At 37.7% G+C, this 24,575-nt stretch overlaps 2 pseudogenes; both read left to right on the plus strand.

The window, feature by feature from the left end:
• The first annotated feature begins 4,159 nt into the window (after positions 1-4,159).
• On the plus strand, positions 4,160-11,757 carry LOC109674889 (vomeronasal type-1 receptor 4-like; annotated as a pseudogene).
• Positions 11,758-17,654: 5,897 nt separating this feature from the next.
• Positions 17,655-20,527, plus strand: LOC109674888 (vomeronasal type-1 receptor 4-like; annotated as a pseudogene).
• The last annotated feature ends 4,048 nt before the right edge of the window (positions 20,528-24,575 follow it).

The raw sequence follows: 24,575 nt of genomic DNA on the forward strand, positions 1-24,575 counted from the left end.
AGCTGGGATTACAATCATGTGCCAACCTACCAGTCTGTGACTTTATTTGTTTCCATGTTGTATTTACTCAAGAAAATATCTATGTCACCTCTTCCCCTGTACCGAGGATTGGCGTGTTTACTTCATTCATTATACCTTTTTGTCTATTATGGCCCCTCATTCTGAAAAAAAGAAAAGAGAGAGTCTGGGATTCTACAATCTCCTGCAATGGCATACCACAGGAATCTAAGGACCTCCTGTAGGTCCACCTCCTACAAGGGACCCTGGGGACCAAGTTGGCACATAAGAATTTAGGAAAGATTCATGTTTTACATTTAGAAGTAGTTTTCTTTTTTTATTCATTTATTCATATGTGCATACATTGTTTGGGCCATTTTTCTCCCCTGTCCCCCACCCCCTTCTTCTCTTCCCAACACCCCCCTCACTTCCAGGCAGAATCTGTTCTGCTCTTATCTCAAATTTTGTTAAAGAGAGAGTATAAACAATAAGAAGAAAGACAAAGCTTTTTTTGCTAGTAGAGATGAGGGTAGTTATACAGAGAGATTCCTAGCATTACTTCCATGTACAAATGCGTTACATCCCAAGTTGATTTCATCTCTAACTGACCTTTTCTCTAGTTCCTGATCTCCTTCTCATATTGACCTCTGTCACTTTAAAGTTTCTGTAGTAGTTCCTCTGCAGTGGTGACATCAAATACTATCATGTTTTGGGTTTCTTATCTATCCCTCTACCACCTGTGTGAGCTCTCCCCTTATCATGTGACCCAAGTTCAAACACATTGCTATATTTGCCCTAGATCCAAAGTCCGCATATGAGGGAGAACATACGATTTTTCATCTTCTGAGTCTGGCCAACCTCGCTGAGAATGATGTTCTACAGTTCCATCCATTTACTTGCAAATGATAAGATTTCATTGTTTTTCATGGCTGAGTAAAATTCCATTGGTATTTGTTCTTCTTTAAAGGTGTGATAGAATTCAGCCAAGAATCCATCAGGTCCTGGACTTTTTTTTTTTTGGAAGAATTTTTATTGCTGCTTTAATTTCATTTTGTGTTATAGATCTATTCAGGTGATTAATGTCCTCTTGGTTCAATTTTGGATGGTCATAAGTATCTAGGAATCTGTATTTCTTCAAGACTTTCAAATTTATTAGTATGTAGATTCTCAAAGTAGTCTCTGATGATCTCTTGGATTTCCATGGTGTTTGTTGTTATCTCCCCATTTGCATTTCTGATTTTACTGATTTGGGTTTTTTCTCTCCTCATTTTAGTCAGGTTTGCCAGGGGTCTGTCAATCTTGTTAATTTTTCAAAGAACCAGCTTTTTGTTTCATTGATTCTTTCTATGGTTTTGTTGTTGTTGTTTCTCTTTCATTGATTTCAGCTCTTGTGATTATTTCTCTCCCTCTGTTTGTTTTGGGATTTGCTTGTTCTTGTTTTTCTAGGAGTTTGAGATGTAGCATTAGGTCATTGATTTGAGATCTCTCTGTCCTTTTAATATATGCACTCATGGCTATAAAGTTTCCTCTCAGGATTGCTTTTGCTGTGTCCCATAGTTTCTGGTAGGTCACATTTTCGTTTTCCTTAACTTTTAGGAATCTTTTAATTTCCTCTTTTATTTCAGCAATGACCCATTGATCATTGAGCAATGTGTTGCTCAGCTTCCAAGTGTTTGCATGTTTTTTACTATTGTTTTTGTTGTTGAGTTCTCATTTTAATGCATTGTGATCAGATAGAATGCAGGGGATACTTTCTTTTTCTTATATTTCCTGAGGCTTGCTTTGTGCCTTAAGATAGGACCAATTTTGGAGAAGGTTCCATGGGCTGATGAGAAGAACGTATATTGTGTTGAAGTTGGACAAAATATTCTGTAGACATTAGCTAGGTCCATTTGATCTATGGCGTGATTTAGTTCTAGAATTTCTTTACTGATTTTTTTGTTTGGATGACCTACCTATTGGTGATGGGGGGTATTAAAGTCTCCCACTACCACTATGTTGGAGTTTACATATGTTTTTAGGTCCTTCAGAGTATGTTTGATGAAATTGGGTGCATTGACATTGGGTGCATATAAGTTGATAATTGTTGTTTCCTTTTGGTGTATTTCCCCTTTTATTAGTGTGGAATGTCCTTCTTTATCTCGTTTGAGGTAAGTATTGCTACCCCTGCCTGTTTTCAAGGACCACTGGCTTGGTAAATCTTTCAGCCTTTCACCCTAAGCCAGTGCTTGTTTTTGTCGATGAGATGGGTCTCTGTAAGCAACAGATTGTTGGATCTTCCTTTTTAATCCAGTTTGCCAAACAGTGTCTTTTGATGGGGGAATTAAGTCCGTTAACATTAATGTTAGTACTGATAGGTATGTGGTGATTCCTGCCATTTAGTTATCTTAGTTGTTTGAAGGTTTGGGTGCTTGGGTCAGGAGACTAGCTTTGTGGACTTCTATCTGTCCTAGTTCAGGCAGCTGCTTATCATCTGCCTACTGTCAGCCGTCTACTTTTCCAGGCTTTGTTTACTGAAAGTTTGTGTGGAGTTCAACTCCTTGCCTCTCCCCCCTTCTCTGGTGTAGAGGCTTGTTAGCTGTCTACTTTTGCAGGCTTTGTTTGCTGAATGTTCACAGGGAGATCAGCTACTTGCCCCTCTCCCTTCTTTGCTCTGCTCAGAGAACTCCACCTTCTCTGCTGCATGTCCTTTTCAGTTCCTTGTTTATTATTCATGGTTTTTTGTGGGGCAGGGGCTGGTCTGTCCGGGGGCTATGCTGGTTTATCCAAGGGGTGGCTGTGGGAATACCACTTGCCGCTTATTTGCTCACCTGTTGGCCTGTGTCTCCCAAGCAGGTTTGGAGCCAGCATCTCAGGAGCCCTCCTGTTTTCTCAGTGTAACATGGCATGGAGAAACTTTGCATGGGCTGGGGGTTGGGGTTGTCAGAGTTTTACTTCTTCTCTGTGGTTTTTTTCCTGCCAAATGTGGCTTTAGCATCCCAGTAAGATTTTTTGATTTACAGAGCTCATGCTGTCTGCTTCCTCCCTCTAGTCTCTATCCTGGATCGTCCCCCAGGAGATCCTTTTATATTCTTACAATTAACAATACTTATTCAGGTATATACTTTTAGGATATCATCTTCAGTTCCTCTTCATGTTTCAGTTCTACTTTGTGTGAATTTCAGAAGTTGTCAGGTTTTTAAGAATATATTTGGGAATTAACTAAAATTTCATAAATGTGGAGAATAATTAGGAAAACATTCATGTACTTTCAACAATGAGGCTTCACATCCAGTAATATGGTAGGTCTCTTCATTTACATAATCTCTGTTTTTTTTTACTTTTTCCTTCCCAAAAGCTACTTTTTAGTTGAGGTCCTCATGTTTTTAATTCCTGCTCCTGGGAACTTAAAAACTAAGTTTAAATTGACATGTTGGAATTATACCACAGTATTTTTACACCTATTATTCATATGTAGAAGGAATATTGATTTTTGTCAGAGTTCTAAATGTGATTCACTCTAGAGACAATTATAAAATCATATTTTAAGATAATGGTAATTCTGTATTTCCAAATATTTTGCTTTAGCTTTAAATTCTTGTCATATATTGACTAAATGACAATACAGCAATTGTGGTTTTGGTGACTGTCAGTCTTTTGTTTCCTCAATGATGATGAAGGGCCTCCTTCAATACCTTGATGTAGAACAATGCAAACTATCAAATTGTTTTTATAGATGTAACTTTAAACAAATTCTTTAATCAGTCTGTTCATATTATAGGTGGGACATATGCATCTTTTCTCTTAAAGAAATTAGATGATAAGAATAACCTTGTGTTTTAAAAATGGACAGCATTAAAAAGCCACAAGAATGAATGATACATATATAAGAGAAATATATTGATTCATGGACAGAAGGTTTCACACTTGAGAATATGTAAAGTTCTCAGTCTTAAAGTATGCAAATAAGTATATATAATAAGTAGGACTGAAATCACCGTAACATACCTACTGATGTAAAAGTGGTTTAGAATATATTTATCAGTAGGAAAGATTTATAGAAGTGATAATGATGAGATAATTATTTAATTTAAGCTACTCTAAAAAATTAATGAACATTTTAAGTTTTCCCTCCTAGGTATGTTGATGTGAATAAATTTATTTATTTTTAGACTGAAAGAGAATGAATTCTGAGGTCATGCACATGGGGATTTTCTTATTTTTCCAGACAGCTGTGGGAGTCTTAGGCAATTGGTCACTTCTCCTTAATTATTTCTTGTCTGTATTTACTGAAAAGAGTTTGATGCCCAAAGACACAATTATAGAGCACTTGGCATTTGCTAGTTCCTTGGCTATTATCTCAAGAGGAATTCGTCAGACAATGATGGAGTTTGGCATGAAGAATTTCCTGGACAATATTGCATGTAAACTTGTTCTCTACCTTTGTAGAGTAGCAAGGGGGACTTCCCTGTATACCACCTGCCTCCTGAGTTGCTTCCAAGCAATCACAATGAGCCCCAAAGCACCAGGTGGATGAAGCTGAAACACAGAGCCACCAAGTACATTGGTCCCTCCTGTTCACTCAGCTGGCTTGTGCATCTGCTTCTAAACATCATGATTACCATGAGAGTGACAGGCCATTGTAACAGGCAAAATGTCACTAACAGATTCAATTTGGGTTACTGTGCAGTGTTTGTTTCTGACACCACTGTGACTCCACTATATTTGTTCTTGCTAAGTTTCACCGATGTTCTGTGTTGGGTCTCATGGCCTGGGCTAGTGGCTTCATGGTGAGCATCCTCTACAGACACAAGAAGCAGGTACAGCATATTCACAGTACCCACCACTTTGCTGGAGTCTCTCCAGAGGACAGAGCCACCAAATCCATCCTGATTCTGGTGTGCACCTTTGTCACCTTCTACTCACTCTCTTGCACCTTGGTACTCTATGCAGCATTCTTTGATAATCTACAGCTATGGGTAATAAACATATTTACATTTCTAGAAACATGCTACCCCACTTTTAGCCCCTTTTTTCTCATCAATAGTAACAACTTTGCCCCTAGATTATATTTTATTTGTTGGGGAAAAATGTAATTTTCTCTGAATTTGTCCCAAATTCAGGCAAATTTCTTCAAATGGCTTTTCTTCATACATTCCTTCATACATTATGCAAGCTTATTACTCTTTTGTGCACCAGAAATTATTAGGGAGTTCAATGTTGAAGTCAATCAGTTAGTTATGGTTATCACAGTCACTATTGTGGTTGATCATGTTTCAGTGATGGGGGACATCCTTATGCCTTCATTCTAAAAGCTCTTAAATTAGGATCCATAATATACTGGATGGAAACTTATATTTACACATTGACCAGCCAGCAGGTTTTATGTAGATTTCTCCACATGAACAGAACTGACTTTAGACTTTGTCTTTCAATTGAATAGTCAAAAGGAGTCAAGAGAATATACCAAATTTCTAAGACTGTAAACAATTTGAAAACAATTTTGTAGGACTCACTCCTGTGTACTCTAAAACCATCATTAAGCCACCATATGATAGCTTTTTTTCTTTCAAAAATTTGGATGGAACATAGACAATATTATTTAATACACAGATTTTAATATATATTCAGCATATCATAACATTATTTGAAATATTTCAGTGACCTTTTTGTGATGTTTAGGAAATTCATCCAGTGAATATGGCCTCATCTAAAGGTTGAGGATAACATTCCATGATTATATATTTTTAACCTTTGAACTGAATATTCTATGGTGATTTTCTAAGTGTAGACTGTTGCAAAGAATATTCCAGGGAGAAATGGGTACATGTGCAGGAATGGTGCTGGAAATTTGTGTGAGCATTCCGGAAATGAAGGAAAGGTCTGAGACTGAAAGAAAAGCAATTCTTACTAAGGCTCTGAACTGAGCAATAATAGATGCAATGACTTCTACAAATAATAACAGCTGATCCATGAACCCAATGTAGGAAAGTTATAAATTTTAAATCACCAGAAAGTATGTCTGTCTTCATACAAACTGCAATATTGTCATAATGTTCTGTAGCTAATTGTAAAATCAGTAGGAAGTTGTGATTCCACTTTGAAATTAAAACTGGTCAGTCAATTTAATCTTGTTGAAAAAGTCATTTTGATGTGGGTATTACCTGAGTGTGGAAAAACAGAATTTAAGGATATCTGTGCTCATGAACCAAATGTTTAAAAACTCTGGAAGGCATGTACAACATTGAGCCTTTCCTGTTTCTTCTCATCTGTATGCCAAGAAGTCAAATTATTATTCAAAACTATAATTTTAATATTTGTTCTGAAATACAGCTTCAAGCATGATTGTATTTAGATATATTATGAGCTGATTCCCTGTGGAGCCCTAGAAGATTAACATTTGTCTTTCCTTTGTTCTAGATTAGGACAACTTTTGTCTTATATTATCAAAATGCATATTTTTCAACAGTATTTTGGCGTTTTAACACCTTACAGATTATTAACCTTCAAATCCTTTTCAGTTAATTTTTGTATAGACATCACATTTTCAACTCATTCCACTTTGTCTTTATAGTTCAGTATAGCACTCTAAGTGTTTCCTATGACAGACAGCAGTCTTCTCTATGGGCCAAATATAGTGAATCTTGTGATTCATGGAGAAACTTCTCCGTGGAAAGAAAACTTCTAGGTTCTGATAGAAAGATGTCAGAACCTGCTTGTGTGTCTTAAGTATAAGCTTCCCCTTCTGGCCTTTTCCTCTTGCTTCTTCTGATGGGGAGTAGCTTAGCAATTTCAGTCCAATTACCCAGCTGGGGTTTGCTGGAGAATTTTCTTTTTGGACAGTGTAAGTGGCAAGAAGAGCAAGGGAACTAATCCCATAGATTATTGCAGGACAATTTGATGCAGGGCAGACAGAAATTATACCCAGTGTTGATGATTATTTGGTTTTTCAAGTACTCTAGGCAGATGGGAGAGCTAGACTGCACTTGGAGGTCCATCAAGACTTTTGCAAACTCCCTGGAGCCTTGAACAAAGGTGATGGGCACATACATGCTTCTTTGAGGAAGGTCTGGATCTCTAGAACTCAGGACCCAGTAAGCAACGGATTTCCTCCCTTAGAACTTGAAAACTTGTCAGTTTTCAGTTTCACTCTTGGCACATTTATCTCAGCCCCTAAAAATTTGTTTAGTGCTCCACACCTGAGTTCCTGAGCATGATGCTAGGATCACTCCAAAGCCTTCAACCTATTGTACATCAGAACGTATTAGTTGGGATGCTGCTTTTCTCAGTCAATGATCTGTAGTCAAGCTAAGCTTTATTGTTCAAGAAAGTTGCTTCAGATCCAAACAAAGGAATACTTCTGTGTATCTTTAGGAAAAGCCATGTAACCTTTTGGAATTTCATTTCTTTGACATGTAAAGAATACTGATATTTAAATTAAAAGCTGTGATGTCTCTTATAGTTGCTAAATCCTCAATGTCTAGTCAAGACATTAACTTTCACCAGGTTCACTGGAATGGTGTGCTTCAAGAAATCTTCCCACACTAGAATGGATGGCTAACCAGCTCAGACCTGAGACTGTACAGGAACCATATCTGCCTACGGAGTTTTTCCAAACATAATTTTGAATGTCTTGGCTCAATGACAAGTGACTGATAGATGATAGCGATACCAGAGATGTGTGGGGAGGGGAATGAATGTTTTTTCAATACAAGATTTAGTAGGTCTTTGTCAATGCCAAGAATTTGAGCACAACAAGATTGAAAGCCTATTTTCCAGCAATATGTCAACCCCAAGTGGAAGTTGCAAACACAGTGGCTTCTCTGGTCTTTCAAGGCACCTCAAGAAAACACAAGAATACTCTGGAAAAAGCGCAGGATTAGAAACAAAGAAAAAGAAGGGGGTATAGTTAGAGGAGTCACTGATTCACCAAAGATGAATTTTTAAGGTTCTCACAATTTTACCTAAATTCAGTGAGTGTTTTTTTCTTTTTTAATACTACAGAAAAATCCCAGGGCATCCTAAATGCCAGGTAAGTGCTCTGCCACTGAGCAGTGTCCCTGGCCTGAGATTTCTCTTCAGTGGATTGCAGAGTTGTTTACTGATAGGAAACAGAGAAAATAAAAAGCTTATCAACAAATGGTTATCTATATATTTGTTATGAAAAGGTTACCAGATGCAATGAGAATGATTACTTTGGCAGCACAGGAACTAAGATTTTAAGATGGCCTCTCAAAAATGTTTTACCTAAGAGACCCTTCTTAGGTATATCCATCAGTGGCTGGAATGTGAATTATTTGAGAATGGATAAGAAAATGCAGCAGTTAAGTTCTACTCTTGGTCAAATAAAAGTTCTTACAATAATTAGATGAGTGATTTGAAATGACTTTATAACAAAGTATTTTTACTACACTCATATTTAGAAGATGTCCCTAGACCTGTGGAAATAACCAAGGTCCCTCAAATGAAAAAACTCTATCACTGTTTATTCAGAGCTTGCTAATATAAGGAAGATGTCATCACCTGCATTTGGGTTATCAAGGCATCATACATTTGGGACCGTGGCAAGGCAGTATACTATGGTGGGGACAGCATGGTGAAGGAAACTGCTCAACTCATGGTGAGTCAAGCCCATGAACTTCTGACTGAGTGACAATAGAAATGATAAGTGTATGCACTCAGAGGCAAAGGTTTCATGGGTGGGAAGGTGGGGTTTAGCTCAAGCAAAATGAATGGCATTGATAAAAGAGTGACCAACGAACCCCAAAGAACTGAGGATACAGGCCTTTTATCAGGTTGCTTGGGTGGGATAGAATGTGCAAACCTCTCACTCTTCATGAGAATGACATTTTTCAAGGTGCTTCTTCTTTGTTTAAAATGTGGAACAGTGGTCAGTTTGTTCCTGGACACCACCTTTGTCATTATGATACATCTGGCCATTGTGATAAGATTAGAAGTGTAGGGAAAGATACATTTTACACATGTTTGAACAAAGAGAGTAGGAAAAAATACATACACTGTATTGTTGAAAGAAGTAAGGAAAGGACAATTTTGTGTTCAATTCTTAGACCCTGGGTCACTGGCTAAGGATTAAGCCCCACGAGCTTGTCTGCCCCTTTTCCCAGTGGCAGTTCCTGACTCTCTCTGTTGCAGCTTGGAAGAAAAGAGAGGACAAGATATCACTTTCATGGGCATGCTCCCAGTGACCTCACTTCTTTCCACAAGATGGAACATTCTAGAGGTGGTACCATTTTACACAGCCTCACGGGCTGCTGATGAAACCTTTACATATAGCCTTTAGGGGACATTTCAGATCCAAACCATAACTTAGAGACAATGATTTTTTTCTTCCAGATAGTTGTTAGGCACACTGGTCTGACATGATATAAGCCTGACTTATAGAAAGCTGAACTTATTACTATTGATATCATCAGTGACAGGTGTCATGGCCTAGCTCATGCAAATTGTAGTTCATGGTTCAATTATTATTTTTTTAATAAATTTTTATTAGGATGTAATCATTATACAGGGGGATTCGTAGTGAAAATTCCAATTAGACTTATATTGTACATTATTTACATTGCCCCCATCATCTCTCCCTCTCAGTCCCCTCTCCACCCCTCTTAAAACAATTGCAAGAGGTTTTCTAGTTCAGTTTCATATAGGTATGTGAAATACATCAACCACACACCATCACCTTAATCTTCTTCCTTCACCTTTCCCCCTCCCACTAGTACCCCTTGACACACACACTGTACCTATTTTACAGTCCTGTTTTTCCTTATTAATATTTAAGTTGACATTCAAAGGGGTGTCTCAATGCATGCCCACTGTGGGTGTGCTTTACTTTGGTCTGTTCAACCCCTTCCATTACTCTTCCTCACCCCTTTACACCCCCCCATTTTTCAACAGCTTTCAATACACATCCTTATGTCCTCTACCTTCACATTTTATGTTTTGTGATATTACTGATGCTCTGTCATTCTCTTTTCCTTTCCTTCTTTCTCCAAGTTCCATAGAGTACTTCAACTGTTACAAACATGTTCTACATATGATTTTGTTTATGATCATGCTTGGTTTTGTGTATTGTTTATCTTATAGATACATTTTGCATGTATGAGAGAAAATATGCAGCCTTTGTGTTTCTGATCCTGGCTTACTTCACATAACATGATGCCCTCCAATTGCATCAAACCACGTCATTATTCCTCACAGCTAATACTCCATTGTATATATACCACATTTTCTTGATCCATTCATCAGTTGTAGGGCACCTGGGTTGTTTCTAAAGCTTGGCTATTGTGAATAGTGCTGCGATGAACATTGGTGTACAGGTGTCTCTATTGTATCATTTCTTACGTTCTTTTGGGTAGATGCCCAGGAGTGGTATCAGTGGATCATATGGCAGTACCATCTTTAGTTTTTTGAGAAATCTCCATACTGCTTTCCATAGTGATTATACTAATTTGCATTCCAACCAGCAGTGTATAAGGATTCCTATTTCGCCAGATCCTCACCAGCATTTGTTGTTATTATTACCCTTGATTATGGCCATTTTAACTGGCATGAGATATTGTGTTGTTTTGATTTGGATCTCTTTTATAACCAGGGATGTTGAACACTTCATTATTTACTGTCTATTTGTACCCCTTCCTTTGAGCATTCCCTGTTTAACTCATGTGCCTATATCTTCATTGGGGTGTAGATTCTTTGTGGGTTGAGTTTTTTGAGTTCCCTATAGATTCTGAATATTAGTCCCTTATTGGATGAATATCTGACAAAGATTTTTCTCCCATTCTATGGGCTGTCTCTTGAGTCTGGTGACTGTTTCCTTTGCTGTGCAGAAGCTCTTTAGTTTGATGCAGTCCCATTTGTTCATTGTTTCTCTTAGATGCTGAGCCTTTTGAGTTCTGTTTAGGAAATTGTTCCCTATACCTATCTGTTCTAGTGTATATCCTACTGCTTCCTGGAGTTGTTTCAAAGTTTCAGGCCTTATATTAAGGTCTTTGATCCACTTTGAGTTGATTTTGGTACAGGGGAAAAGAAACAGGGATCTGGTTTCAGTCATCTACATATGGATATCCAGTTTTCCCAGCAGCATTTGTTGAAGAGGGTGTCTTTTACCCATCGTGTGTTTTGGCCTCCTTTGTTGATGATCAGTTGGCTATAGATGTGTGGGTTTATGTCCAGATCTTCTATTCTGATCCATTGCTCTTCACGTCTGTTTTTGTGCCAATACCGTGCTGTTTTTATAGTTATGGTTCTGTGGTATATTTTGAAGTCAGGTATTGTGATACCTCGAGCAATGGACTTTTTGCTCAGAATTGCTTTGGCTATTTGAGGTCTTTTGTGTTTCCGTATGTATTTCAAGATTGACTTTTCTATTTTGTGCAGAATGTCTTTGGACATTCTGGTTGCATTGAATATGTAGATCACTTTTGGTAGTATGGTCATTTTCACAATGTTTATTCTACTAGCATGGAAGGTCTTTCCATCTTCTGATGTTTTCTTTGATTTCTCTCTTCCGTGTTTTACAGTTTTCATTTAAAAGGTATTTGGCTTTTTTCATTAAATTTATTCCAAGGTATGCTATTGTTTTTGAGGCTATTGTAAATGGGATTGTTTCCCTGATTTCTTTTCAGTCTCTTCATTGTTGGAAACTAGACAATGAATCTCCAGAGCTTGGAGATTGTCCACTCATCTTCTAGCCCACTGTACTACAAGATCTTCTTGACTTTTTCCTTTCAGAACCATCATGGAGATGATGTAATGATCAACTAGATGAGTCACTAGAAATGACTTCAAGTACACAGAATCATTTCAGATCCTGGATAAGATGTAATGAACCACAAGGAGCACTATGACAAAAAAGAAAAATTAATAGTCCCTGTAAGATATGCCAAGTCCACGAACCTGAATTTATGAATCCTGGACTTGATAACAAATCTCATAGGCCATAATCATCAACCAGCTTGGGCTCCATAGTCAGACCATGTCTCAAAACATATATTGAGGAAATTTTCATGGAAGTATTTGCAAATAATCTGGGCTACTTTTGTAATTTTTCTATAAGCTTGAAATGATCTGAAATACCTTTAAATGCTAAAAAGAAAAAATTGTAACTTCTCACCACGTGGGAGGATTCCCACAAATTTAGAGGTATAATTTATTGAATTTGCAACTAAAGCAATAATGTTAGCTATGACACACATTCTAGGCACATTAAAAAATCAATGTGCCAAATAACCCTGGAGAAAAATTTGCAGGTATTTCATACGTCATTTAACAAAAATAAATAATTTGAATGGCCAAGAACCATAATGAAGTTACCCAATTTTATCATATTTCACCAAAATGGATGTGATTACAGAATGAGAAAAATTTACAAAAGGCAAAGTTGGAAATTTTTGAAATTTTGTCATCATTGAGGGTTAACTATGATACAGATTAGTGAAACCCTGAGTTTTTGCTGTTGTGAGTGTAAACTGTTAATATATTTGACATCCCCTTGAGACAAAAACAACCCAATACTATTCTTAATTCTATGACTTGGAAATGCTGCATGTGTACACCAGGATCCTTTTATAAGAACTCTCAGAGCAATTTCATTGACAATACCCCTTGGTATTAACCAAACATCAACTGTCCATGTAAAATTTTATATGCATGTATTAGAATTTTCTAGAATATGAAAATGAATGAACTACAGTTGCACACAAAACATGAATGAATCTTTTTTATCGTGTTGCTTGAAAGAAGGCAGACACAGAATATCTAGGCATCTCCTTCTTTTATGTCTCTCAATACAGGTGTTTTTCAAACTTATCCTGGAAAATTCCAGGATATTCAGGTGTTGGGGAACGGTCCATTAGTTGGCCCAAATCTGGCTTCTGCTCTCTTATCATTGGATTACTGTGTCATCCTCCCTTTCCTTTCAATGTGATACTCTGTGTACTCCAAGGGCTCACAGGACAGTTTCCTCCCATTTCCTCTTAATTGCTTCTTTGGATTTGCTCATATAATTTGTATTTGTTTTTACTGACAGGTGATTTGGGACAAAAGTGTTTGAAAGTTACACTCAATCCCTTATGTAGGTGGTGTCATGGATCAACAGATGACTTGAAAATCACCAGTGAGAGGAAACCGGAGAATAATAAATTTGTAAATCCAGGCTCAGTGTCTCATCCTAGGCAGAGGACACACTCAACCACTCACTGTGACACTCACCATCGTGGTATCACAGAGCACACAAGTGAGAACATTTTTCTTTCATATCAAGGCACAAGCAATGAGAAACTCCAGCAACAGACAGGGAAGGGTATACTTAATTCTGTTGCTGGTTTTGGAAGTGAAACCCTGAAAAAGCTTTCCCATATGGGGGCTATTTCTTGCTACATGGAGAATGGTGAGTGTCTACCTCACTTGATTCCACAAGCTGCTGGAGGTTCTTCTGGATATCATACCTTCTTAAGACTGGATTACTTTCCTTTTCAACTTTCCTTATCTTATTTTCTGCCTTTTTCTCTTGATTAAAAAGTATTAATCTAAAATCATGTGCACAAAAATAGACACTGTACACATACTTCTCAAAAAGTCTTGAGACAAAACATTCTATCTAAAAAGCAGTTTCACAGTGTATCATAAGCTTTTGCATAATTAAACGAAAACTGTTCATGTTTAGGAACAGGGAGGCTACATGATATGTGTATGGTATCCTCTTTACCTTTGTGCTTTGCATAAGAGGTGATGTGAAAATGTAACAGAAATTTCTTTCAGTTAGTTAACTGAGAAAACCTCTTAGACACCACTTGCTTTCTCCTCCCTTAGGGGATGTAAAGGAAAAAGCAGCTAGCTGCTCTTTTTTCTTAGTACCTCACTGTTGTCAGACTGTGAATGTAATTAACAATTTAAATTCAAGTGGAGAAAGCTGATCACTGACTAATTATCATTCCTTGTGCACTCTGACTCCAACAGAGTTTTAAGACATGAGTCCAGGATTATAGAAGAAAGGTAGTGATGGTCCTGGTCATATTCAGACCCTAAGAGCATATGTTTGCACCTAGTTCTGTTCAAAGATGGACCCTCACAGTTTTGTGGGTGAGGAGAAGGACCATGGAGGGGAAAGGCCAGCCCATCATGGCTGGGGCCGAGCGAGGAGCACTGCACATGGGGCACAGCAGCAGAGCCTTCCTGGAATGGCTGCTCTGAAGGTATATTCCTCCTCTGTGAATCCACTGCTTCCTAACGCTGCCCTGTCGGTTACTCTACCTTAAGGCACAGACATTTGTCTAGCTTTGCCAAATGAATCTTTTTGAGAATTTTGCTCTTCCTTGAATTTGCCCTTGAAATCTCCTTTGAAGACTATGACATCTCAATTATTTTTGATATAATACTAATGTTTCATTTCCTACCTGGATTTTTGTGAGTTTTTCTAAAATGGGGTGTGAGTTAAATGGGTAAGGGAGAGTAATGGAAGGGGTTGAGCAGATCAAAGTAAAGTATCCTCACAACGGCGATACACTGAGACACCCTTTGAACAGGGACTTAAATATTAATAACAAAAGACAGGACTGTAAAATAGGCACAGTGGGGGGGTTGTGAAAGGTGGGGAGGTGAATGAAGGAGTTTGGGTTGAGGATTCATGGTGGATGGTCTTCACATACTTACATGAAATAGAACAAAGAAACTTCTTGCAATTGCTTTATGTGGGGGAAGACAGTAATAGGGTCATCTAACCAATGTACAATATAAGCCTATGTGGAATTGTCACAATTAATCCCCTGTATACAGCAAATACATCCTAATTTAAAAAAATCAACAACACAGCACAAAAACAGTTACTTATGGGAGGCTGGACATAAGTGACTTTATTTGGAATCTGAGTATTTCTCCTAGGGTGTGAACAAAGTTTCTTCATACCGTTGTCTCTAGAATTGTCAAAACCCTGCCCGTGGTCTAAGAATGAAAATAGATTGAATCAAGATCTTTTTTTCTCCTTTAAAAAGCTTTTCTCTTCCAGATTTTGGGTGAATTGCTTGTCATTTTCTAAGTCAAGGAAATAATTGACTTAAAACATGATTTTGATCATGAAATCTGACTCATCGTTGCTTTCCATGTTGGGCCACCATGTCCATGATCTTACCCACTTTGTTTTCCATCATTTAGCGATGGCCTGAGAGTTTAAAATCTGTGGTCAAGTCTGGTGCACATTCATGCTTGCTTCCTTGTCTCCTTCTCACTTCATGTTGGTGTGTTGTGTTCATCTTTTTCTGCCTCACTTGATGGATTTATTCACTGATTCCTATCCCAAGGTCATGCTTAAAGTTGACAGAAGATTTATGAAGTGAGTGTAGGACCCTCTACTAAACTTAAGTGGGAGAACAGTAGAATAAATGACAATATGATGTCATTTCTTGTGCTTTGTATTTTCTTTACATGGATGTTTTGTTGGTAAGGAAATTTAACTCATTTAAATTCAGAAGGTCCTGGATGTCAGACGTTCTCTTCTCTCCCTTCCCCTCCCTCTGTTCCTCCTCCTCTTCATTTCCTCCTTTTCCTCCTCCTTCTCTCTCTCTCTCTCTCTCTCTCTCAATATTTGACTGCTCAGTGGAGTTTTACAAGCTTGATATACTGAAAACCTAACTTTTACAGAACAATTCCTCTTTCCTCTCTTCTTTATTTTCTGTTCTGTTTTTGTTTCCTTAATATTTTATTTAATCTCTTCACATTGTAGAGACTCAGCTATTGTAAAAAAAAAAAAAAAAACTCCAGCAGATCATGGCCAAAAACACTGTATGTAGGAGGTTCTCAATTTTTGAACACACAGCAAGTTTCATGACATTATATGGAACATGGTTAAACTTTCTCTAACTTAGTGAACAGGACATACTTAGAAACTTGGTCCTATGTCTGTACTGGAAAACATCAGTGATCTATAAAGGGGTAAAAATCTTTTCTCCTTCTTAAATCAAATATATAGGAATGGAAAGAAAAGCTGTGGCTGATCTGGACCATAATCCACCTGCCTACCACCTCCCATGTGGCTGGGACCTCAGGCAGGAGCCACCACGTCTGCTTATTTATTGAGATGAGGCCTCACAAACTCTTTACTTATCACCAGAGTACCTGGAATTACATGTGTGAGCCACTCCTTGTTATGGTATTCAATCTTGGTAGTCGGGTAGTTTGAGATAAGCAAGATAATTGGCCTCCTCCTGCTGCTTTTTCCACTAAAACCTGCTTTGAGTTTAACTTGTCATGTGCAAGATATACCAATAGCATATGTACTGGTCCTTAGGCTGGACATAGAGTCCCAAGCCTGTAATCCCAGCTACTCTGCAGGTGGGGATCAGAATTGTGGTTCAAATCCAGCTCAATCAAAAAATAGTTCAATCCCATCTCAACCAGCAAGCCAGGCACAGTGTGTGCCTGTGAGTTCAGCCATGTAGGAGGCTGAAAGAAAGAAGATCATGGGTCAGTCTGGCCCAGGTAAAAATGCAACATCCTATATGAAAAAATAAAGCAAGCAAAAAAAGTTTGGGGTATGGTTGAAATAGTAGAGTACCTTTCTACCAAGTGAAAACCCCTGAGTGTAAACCCCAGAACCACCAAATAAATAGGGAGGGTTGTTATCTCTTGTTCTTGAACAATATGTATGACTGTTTTGTTTCTGCATTGCTAACGTTCTTGTTGTGGGCCAAGGTTCAATATCTCTCACCAAACAATTCCAACCAGTTACTACTGTCACTAAGTGAATTTCACATCACAAACTTACCAAATTACAGTCTAGTCTAACACCTTTCTCACTTTTCCCTACAGGTACAAAACAGTGTGACCTTCAATTCTTTACCATTAACCTGTGTGTCAAAGCATGCGATACTCCCAGTTGTTTGCCATCATTACAGCTCTACTCTGCTACAATGCAGCAAGCATCCTTCACTTTATTAACCAGTGCAGTATGCACTTGTTGTGTTTGAAATTGTCATAAAATGCAAACATTTATCATCTAATCATTTTATGCACACAATACAGTAGTGTGAAAAATATCTACATTTTCCTGCAATTAATTCCCAGAAAAATTTCTTTGCAAAACTAAAACACTTTAACCATTAAAAGCTCCCCATTTCCCTGTACTTCCAGTTCCTGGAAATCATTATTCCAGGTTTGTCTTTTGGAATCTGACCACTCTGAACAGCTAAAGTAGATGGAATTGACAGTGTTTGTGACTGTATGTTGCACTTAACCCAGTGTCCTCAAGGTTCATGCACATTGTAGCATGGGACAAAATGTTCTTCCTTGTATGGCTACATAGTACTCTGTGTGTATAAACCACATCATTTGCACATTCATCTTTTGGTGGACTTTGGGGTTGCTTTACCTTTTTGGCTGTGTGAGTAGTGGTGTTATGAGTATTATGTTTGCTGTGCATTAAACATATTGAAGAAACATATAAAAATATAATACATTGTAAAACCTATAGGAAAACTATATTGTGTGCACTTGTAAGCCCTATGATGTAAACAAACACTCTATGGTGCCTGATATGCAAATCAGCTAACCCCAGCTGGTGCTGATATGCAAATCAGCTAACCTCCAGCTGGTGCTGATAAGCCGGTCTGCTATGGACATTTAAACCCCACTTGCCAGGAGACCAATGCCACTTTCTCCTGACCGGCAACATGCATTACGCTGGTCAAGAGCAGCTCCCAGATGAAGTGGACCAGACACTTTGCACGGCCCGTCGGATTCCCTGGGCATCCTGGAAGAGTATCAAGACTGAGAACTAGCCAGGACTGGTTCAGAGCCAGCCTCCAGGGGACTAAGATTCACATGGCAGGGTGAGCACAGCTTGGGGAAGGCTGAGGCGCTATCGGGCATAGGTTGTAACCCCCTGCAATAAAGTGCGTGTATGAGCAACTTAGCTCCTGCCTAAGTTAATTCATTTAGCGCCTGATTGACAGTCAACTCTGCACCATCACCTGCTCAAGACAAGTGGTGATATTAAAAAGTGTGTAGCTTTGTCTCTGTGGTAGCCTACTGTCAACGTTCTGGGTATACACTGAGAATTCCATGACATAGTCCTTCTACTCTCATTTGTTGAAGAACTTCCATAATATATTTCATGGACACTACACCAGTTCACATTCCCACCAAGTTGCCCCAGGTTCCAATTTCTCCATATCCTCTCCATCACTTCTTATTTTCTACTTTTGTTCTATTTATTCTGCTAGTGTCTAAGCGAGGCAGTGTGATAATTCATCTCATTATTTTAACCTGCATTTCCCAAAGGAGGAGTGATGTGAGTGCCTTTTCATATGCTTATTGGTCATTTGTTTCTTTAATAGAAAGGAATGAAGTCAGGTCTTGTGTGAGTGTGTGTTGTAGGAGGTCCTTGTATATTTTGACAACTAACTACTTCTCAAGCATTTAATTTTAAACTATGTTCTCCAGTTTCTCATAAGTACTCAGTTCTACTTTCTGTGATTTTCAGAAGGAATTAGGTTTTTAAAAATCTTCTTTGGGAGTTAATTAAAATTTCATATTATGTGGAAACCAATTAGGGAAATATTTACTTATTTGGAACAATGTGAAGGATGGAACACGGGTGGTCAAGGAGATACTTCTTCCCAGGAAACACCTGTCTGCATCTGAAAGACATCTCTGCCCTCAGGCAACACACAAAAAAGGCTATAAAACCCAATCCCCACCCTGATCCATGGGACCACCAGTTTCTAGGTCTCCCTGCATGCCCTACCATGCAGTCTTTCTCTTCTCTTTTCTACAAATAAAATCTTTCCTACCTCCCCTGCTGGAGTCCTCCTGTGCTTTCATTCTCAGAGCGGGCTCAAGAACCCTGAACACGTGAAAATTCCTGCATGTGTCTCATTTGTGTATCAAATGAGGTTTCACATCCAGTAATATGGTATATTGCTGGGTTAACATTTTTTTCCTTTCTTCATTGTAAAAAATTACCTTTTGAGTTCCCTATGTTTTTATTTATGCTCCTATAAGTTTAAAAAAACTGAGTTTAAGTTTCAGTGCACCATTTTTACAGCAATACTTTTTTATAAAATTCTAAATGTGACTCAATTAAAAGATAATCTTTAAATGATATTTTAAAATAATGATAATTTTATATTTCTAAACATCGTTTCATTTTTAATTTCCTGTCATATTGACCTCATGAGAACACTTTTCACAATTGCAGTTTGAATGACTGTTATAGTCTTATTAATTCCTCTATGAAGATGAAGGCTCTGCTTCAATAACTTGATTTGTAACAATCCTTGTATTCTGTCAAAATATTTTCAAAGAGGTAAAGTTATCAAATGCTGTAATCATGGGATATTTCCATCTTTATTTTTAAGAGAATTAGACTATAAAAATAACACATTTTAAAAATGGAGAGCATGTAAAAAATACTAGAACACATCGTGCTTTACACATATAAGAGAAACAAACTGATTAACAAGGAGAAGGCTTAAACCTCGAGAATATGCAAAGACTTTAGTCATTAAAGTACAGTAAGGACATAAAAATTAGCACTGAGATCGCCGTAAAATATCTATCAAAGTAAAAATTCTTTTAGGATATATTTATCACTATGAAAGATTTATATAAGTGATGATAATTAATTAGTTTAAACTACTTTAATGAAATTAATGAGCATGGCAAATTTTCCCTCCTGGGTCTATTGATGTGAATAAATTTATCTTGCTTTTAGATTGAATTCTAATGAATCTTGAAAATGGGGCTGTGGGATTTTCTTCTTCTCCCAGACAGCCATGGGAATCCTGGGCAATTGGTTACTTCTCCTTCATTTGTTTTTGTCTGCAGTTGAGTGGGAACAGTTTGAAGCTCAAAGATACAATTTTAAAGCACCTGACTTTTGCCAACTCCTTGGCTTTTTATCTCAGGAGGAATTCCTCAGACAATGACAAGAGTTTTGGTTGAAATAGTTCCTGGATGACCTTGGGTGTAAACTTATTGTCTACTTTAACTGAGTATCCCGGGAGATTTCCCTGTACACCACATGCCTCCTGAGTGGCTTCCAAGCAATCACAGTAAGCTCCATCAACACCATTGGTCCCTCCTGTTCACTCAGCTGGCCTGTGCATTTGCTCTTAAACATCATGATTAACATGAGGGTGACTGCCCCTAGGAACAACAGAAATGTCATTAACAGGTTCAATTTTGGGTACTGTGCAGGGTTTCTTTCTGGCACAATTGCAACTCCACTATATTTGTTCATGCTCTGCTTCACAGACATTCTATGTCTGGGTCTCATGGCCTGGGCTAGTGGCTCCATGGTGATGGTGAGCATTCTCTACAGGCAAAAAGTGGCAAGTACAGCACATTCACAGTGCCCACCACTCCCCTGGAGTCTCCCCAGAGGACAGTCACTAAATCCATCTTGACCCTGGTGTGCACCTTTGTCATCTTCTACTCACTCTCTTCCATCTTGGTACTCTACACGGCTTTCTTCAATAATCCAAAGCCATGGCTAATAAACATTCTTACATTTCTAGAAAAACATGCTTCCCCAATTTAGCCCATTTTTTTTCTCATCAGTAATAACAACCTTGCCTCCATATTTTCAATGCTGGAGAAAAACATGATTTCCTCTGAATTTTTCACAAGTTCTGGTGGTTTTTGTTGTTTGCTATAATCATGTTTACTTTCATGAATTATACAAGGTCATTACCCTTTTATGGACCAAAGACTATTAGGTAATTCAGTTTTGGAGTTACTTAGATTGACATGTATCATAGCCACAATTGAAGCTGCCATATATTTCAGTGGTTGGGACTTTCCTATACCTTCATTCTTAAACGTCTTAAACTAGGACCCATCATACACCAAATGGTATCTTACTATTATTCCTGACCAAATGGGATTCTTTCATACATGCACAGCACTGACCTTGGTTTTAGTCCTGGAACTGAATGAATCAAATGTAGGTCAGAGAAATTGCCAAATGTCTAAGAGTATAAGCACTTTGAAAATAACAGCTTTATAGGACTCATTCCTGTGTCTTACAAAAAAACATCATTGATTCCCTTATGATAGCATTTTTCTTTAGAAATTGTCAATGCAAATAGACAATGGTATCTGGCGCACAGACTTTAACTACATTGTGCATATTGTAACATAATTTGAAATATATCAATTACTTTTGGCAATGTTTATTTCACCATGATTACATTCATCCAGTAGATATGAACTTGTCTGAAGTTTGAAGATAAGTTTCCATGATCATATATTCTATGAATATTCTAGAGTGTTTGTCTAATGTGAATTTTTGCAAAGAATATTCCAAGAAGAGAGATGACTGCATATGCAGGGTTGGTTCTGAGAAGTGTTGTGAGCATTTGGGAAACTGAAGGAAAAGCTTGAGACTGAAAGAAAATCAATTCACGCCAGGACTCTGAACTGAGCAGTATAGATGCATTGTTTTCTGGAAATAATAACACAGCTGACCTATAAACCAATGTAAGAAAGTTAAAATTTTTACATCATTTGTAAGTAAATCTTAATATTAAAAATATCAATATAAAGTACAAATTGTGATAATGTCTTCATGACCATAAAAAGCTGTGATTTAATTTTGAAATAAAATTGACAAGTCAGTATAACTCATTCAGAACATTCCTTTTGTTGTGTGTATCACCTAAATATATATAAAATAGAATTTATGAACATCTGTGCTCATGAGCTACATGTTGAAAGACTCTCAAAGGTGTGTAAAACCTGAGTCTTTCCTGTCATGTCCATTATTCAAAGTCACAATTTTAAAATATCTTCTGAAATACAGCTTTGAGAAAGATTGTATTTGGTACTGATACAACCTGATGCAGTGTGAAGCATTAAAAGATTAACATTGGTCTTTCCTTTTTCTAGATTAGGACAACTTTTGTCTTACATTATCAACATTCAACAGATATTAACCTTCAAATCATTCCCAGTTCATGTTTAATAGTTTTTTCAAGCTTAATTTTGCATGTCTTTCCTCAGTAAAAATGGAATGACTGCTAGGTGATAGAAATCCCAGAAGGGTATGTGGGTTGGAGAGGAATGATTTTGTTAATAAATTTTCTTTTCCAATCTGGGATTTGGTCATTCTTTGACAATGTCGAGGATTGAAATACAACCAGATTGAAAGTGCATTTTCCTGGAATGTGTCACCTCTAAGTGGAATTTGCAAACACAATGGCGACTCAGGTATTCTGGCTATCCCCAGAGCACTTATTAATGCCCTGTGTGGAGGCTCAACATTAGAAGTAAAAAGAAAAGAATAGAATGAAGGTGGAATAGGGTGAGTTTTAAGCTTTATTCACCAATGAGGAACTTTTAAGGTTCTTAATATTACCTCAAGCTAGTGAGGATTTTGTTTTGTTTTATATTTTGCACTAGGGAGAGAACCCAGGGTCTCCTGCATGCTTGGTAAGTGCTCTACTACTAAGAAACATCCCCAGTCTAAGAATTCTCTTAAATGAATTGCAGATTTGTTAATTTATAGGAAACAGAGAAAATAAAATTCTTATCAACAATGATCATCTTTCTCCATTTGCTATGAGGAGCTTTCAAGTACAATCAAGAGTGTTTGCTTTGGCAACATACATATAGAAGAAATCAAGATGTTAAGAATATTTCTCAAAGGTGTTTTACCTAAGGATACCCTGTTAGGTACATCCATTGGTGGCTGGAATGTGAATTACCTAAGATGGATATGGACATGCAACAGTTAACTCTACAATCTGTCAAATAAATATTCATATAATAATGAGGTGAGACTTTTGAAATGAATTTACAACACAGATCTTAGATGTCCTAAGATCTGTATAAATAAACAACACACTCTCTGAAGTGAGAATACTCAATAGCTATTTATTCAGAGCTTGCTAACATAAGGGAGACAGTGTCACTTGCATTTGAATTATTCAGGTCTCATACATGGATGAATTTACATGATTAAAGCCTCAAAAGCAGCATTGGGAAAGCTTTATAGAAAAGTAAAAAAATGGAAGGATCTTGGATACCTTCTCAGGGATACCTTCTCTGTGTGGGCCCACCAGAATCAGAAAGGTCTATGTGATATGTTAAGGGTATATGAATACATATTATGGAGATTTTATATATATATACTAATTGGGGTCTGCACATTTGAGGTCAGTTGTTATAAAGTATGCTAGTCATATTTCTTATCACTGTGACAAATACCTACTATAAACAATTTTAAAACAGTAGAGCTTTATTTTGATTGATGGTTTCAGAGCTTTTAGTCTTTGGTGCTTTACTCTGGTCTTTAACATTGTGATTAGACAGTTTATCTTCTCATGACAGCAAGGGAGGGAAGGAGGGAAGGAGGGGGGGAGAGAGAGAGAGAGCGAGAAAGAGAGAGAAAGGTTACCAGGGGCACACCCTCAGGATCTTGATTTCTTCCAAAAGGGTCTACCTCCTGAAGGATGTCAATCCTACCCCACAATACCACATTCAATACTAAGACTTCAGCACTTGGGCTTTAGGAGATACTTTGTAAACAGGTCATAGTATTCCATCACTTCCCTCAAAGGTTGATTTCCAGAATGCAAAATGCATTCAGTCCATCTCCAAGACTGTCCAAAGTGCAATAGTTTCAGCTTTGTTCAAAATTTCAGATTAAATATCTTCCCTGAAATTCAAGGCAAATGTTTATATTGGATGTTTATAAAAATTTTTAAAAAAGAAACTTCACATACCTTGAAAATAGAATGGCATATAGTAAACACAACTGTTCCAAAGGGAGAAACAACAAAATAGCAAGAATGACTCAGACCAAAGCAAGAATATATCTAGCAGGGAAAACATTAAACACTATACCATGTCTGACATCTGGGTCTCAAAGTGGTGGAATGTGAGTTCTAAAGTCCTTCGCCTTTCCACCTGCAGCTCACATGGTCTCTCTCTTGGGCTGTTTCTACTGATGCCTGCAACGCTTCTTGGCAGAAGTTCCTCATTCCTCAACTTGGGTCTCCATTGCAGCTTTGGCTTTGTTAGCTCAAATTCATTCAGGGGCTGCTTGCAAAACTCTGACCCTGCCACACACTGTTTGGCTTAGCTGTCTTTCCTTTGAAATCCTGGTGGAAGCCTCCATTCTTCATGCCTGCAAAACCACCATCACATGGATGATGCCAAGGTCTCCTACCAGTGGAAGAAGTAGCTCCCGCCCCCACCCCCAGGCCCATGGATGCTGCAATCAAGATGCAGAGTGCCTGGATGGTTGAACATGAGGAAACAAATCCTAGGGTAACAATTCTCTGGCAGCCCTGCGCAAGCAGGATACCCCAGAGCTCTTTTCCACAGCAAGTTCTTATATAAGAATTATGCCTTTGCACCAGTTATACTTTTAGATCCTTGATCCTGATATAATTTCTGTGTTCCCCTCAAGGCATCTTTTTATAGAAAAGTGTTTGACTTCTTTTTAGTTGTGCTAATCTCATTAGAAACTATAATATTCTTGCTCCCAAATTAAATGTGCTCCTTTCTGAAAAACTGCAAAATTTCCAAATCTGCCCCAATTTTCACTGTTCACATGGGTAAAAGCAGCAGCAATATCCATG

This window comes from Castor canadensis, chromosome 16 (genome assembly GCF_047511655.1).
Source record: "Castor canadensis chromosome 16, mCasCan1.hap1v2, whole genome shotgun sequence".
Taxonomy (NCBI): Eukaryota; Metazoa; Chordata; class Mammalia; order Rodentia; family Castoridae; genus Castor; species Castor canadensis.